Raw genomic sequence first — 2,562 nt, 5'->3', positions numbered from 1 at the left:
CTGATGGAAAAAGAAAGAAATTTCAGTTTCTACCTTTTCAAGAAAAACAACGCATCCTGACAGAAAAGGAGTGGAACAGACGGGAGCAGGAGCTGATGGAGAGAATGATGAAAGCTTTAGCAAAGGAACCAGAGAAACCAACAGTGCCCTCTGTGGAGGTGGCAAGAAGCAAGGATGACTTTATGATTCCAGACAGTAAGTATTAAATGACGAAGAACCAACCTCCGAGTTTCCACAACCTTTGGCTCCATCCATGTTTTTTTTCTTAAAATAATTTTTTTTTTCTTCTGTTTCAGTGAGCGGAGATGTTTCCTCAGAATATGGGAGCATTTCAGAGAATAGGAACCAACAAGCTCATAACAACGTTGCTGAATGGCTTGCTAAGAGAGTGAGGCAGTCTGAGATCAGCTCTGGGATTGGCAGCATTTGTTCCTCAGTCAGTTATATGGAGAAACATGATGAAGATCTCCAATAGATTAAAATCATCCAAAGATGAGTTCATTCTCACAGAGAATAAAGATCCTCTGAACATTTTCTCCAATCCTTCAACTAAACACAGGAACTCTTGTTCAACCAAAAAGCTACAGCAGAGAAAATGATGGAAGCTAAAGGAAAACACAGGATGGTCTAGACCATGTTGGTCTAATTACTGTAGATCACATGTTTAAAGTCCTGCTCCTGTAATGTTCTGGGTTGTTTTGGTGCCAAAAATATTTCCAATGTTTTCACATGTCCTTGTATCTATATAAGGTGTGTGTCTGATGTGTTTTTGTACAGGAAGCTGTATATGTGGTGGGTTTATGTGTCTATATCAGATCCATATGTTGTGTCAATGCACTGTAGATCATGAGTTTTTCTCCTCATCTTGTTTAACCATGTTGTGGAACCTGTCATCTTGTAATGTCATATGATGTCATTTGCCCTCTCATAATAACCTGTTTTCTTTGTTGTTTTTTGTTAAACAGCAGAAACAGAATATAATGCCTGCTCACTTGATGCAGACAGGAAACACTACCTGCTGCAGCTCACTGTCCTTTTTTCTATTTTCACAATTTACCTACAATTTATACAAATGATGTGACTCAAATTATAGATGAACACATGAGAGAACGCCGAGGCAACAGCTGTTTTAGTGTCATCATGTAAAATGTTGGTAACTGTTGGACGGTGAATTGCTTAAGATCTTTTATTAGGCTTTTCTGTTTCAAAGGTAATTATTCCTCTGATAAAAATCTAGAAAGATCTAAAGGATTTGAGGACAAAAACACACTTAACTTAGAGTTCAATTAAAAATGTAAATTATTCATACAGTTATGTGATGTATCTAAACGTAGTCATCTCTGGATCTATTTAGGAAGGTCTCTGTTCTGGCCTTCCACCTGGAGTGGCACTATAAAGTAAAAACAGCATTAAAAAAAATAATAATTAAGTTTTCAGAAACGCTCTATGCCAAAGTCTTTTAGCAACACATAAACACCTCAGAGGATTCGTCCAAAAGAGTTACATAANAAACTACATATAGGGAGGAAATTAAGTGATTATCTGCTTATATGGCAGAAATTATTGTATTGTTAGTTGATGTAGAATGGATTGAGGAAGTGAGACCACTAAGAGCTTTTATGTGTTCAGATTCAAGCTCTTCATTGATCAGTTTACAAAGAAATCATTCAGAAAGCCGTCCAGCTATTTTATTAGAAATTCAACAAATATCATATTCAGATGATGGGGTTAACAGTAGTGTTTCTTTGGGTTCTTGCACATAATGAAATGGCTGATAAGAAAGTTAAAGAGTTGATAAACAAAAGTAAGGGTGATATAAGAGTTGTCATGAGTAAATCACAGGTTAAAAGTATTATTAAAAGAAAGATTGAAGAAAAATGGGAAAAACAGCAGGAAGAAGCTATAAAAGGAAGATGGCTTTACAGAGTACAAAGGAAGGTTGGGGAAGTTTGAGGGCAAATTGGGAGGAGCAGAATACAGGAAAGGATAATAAAAAGACTACAGTTAATGGGAAAACATGAAACAGGAAGCTGCAATGTATGTGGGGAATCTGAAACGATAGAACATGTTATGCATAACTGTAGGAAATATCAAAGACAAAGAACACAGCTGATAAGGAGTCTTGAAAAGGAAAAAGAGCAGTATTGTCTTAATAAATAGTTTAAGGAAAAGCACTTACGATTAAGGTTATAGAATTATGTTTCATTATTTATTGGTGACAGGTTTAGCGAAAAGAATATCGTTTTTTTTTTAGCATGTTTGTCCTGATTCCACACTCCTTACTGGTTGGTGGCGGTAATGCACCATATAGTTCTTTGCCAACCACCAATAAATTCTAGAAGAAGATTTTTTTCCTTTAAATTTTTCAGCTTAGTTTGACAATCAATGTCTAAAAGTTACAGTAATACACATTATAGTGGTGTTTTCTGCAGGAAGGTGAAAATCTGTCATGGTGATTTGTGGCTTTTGGTAGATTTATTTATTTATTTCAATCTGAAAAACTCACAAGAAGAGAAAAGACAGACAGGAGAAATGTATTGATACAATTACTTTGTCAATGGA

The 2,562-nt window shown here is 35.6% G+C and overlaps 1 long non-coding RNA gene across 1 annotated transcript; it reads left to right on the top strand.

Annotated features, from left to right (window-relative positions):
* The first annotated feature begins 6 nt into the window (after positions 1-6).
* LOC107091808 lies at positions 7-626 on the top strand. Its single transcript, XR_001481546.1, has 2 exons — positions 7-195; positions 297-626. It is a non-coding gene; the product is annotated as an uncharacterized LOC107091808 (long non-coding RNA).
* The last annotated feature ends 1,936 nt before the right edge of the window (positions 627-2,562 follow it).

Source organism: Cyprinodon variegatus, unplaced genomic scaffold, assembly GCF_000732505.1.
Source record: "Cyprinodon variegatus isolate N-32 unplaced genomic scaffold, C_variegatus-1.0 Scaffold353, whole genome shotgun sequence".
In the NCBI taxonomy this organism is placed as follows: Eukaryota; Metazoa; Chordata; class Actinopteri; order Cyprinodontiformes; family Cyprinodontidae; genus Cyprinodon; species Cyprinodon variegatus.
This window is presented reverse-complemented; position numbering and strand designations above follow the sequence as displayed.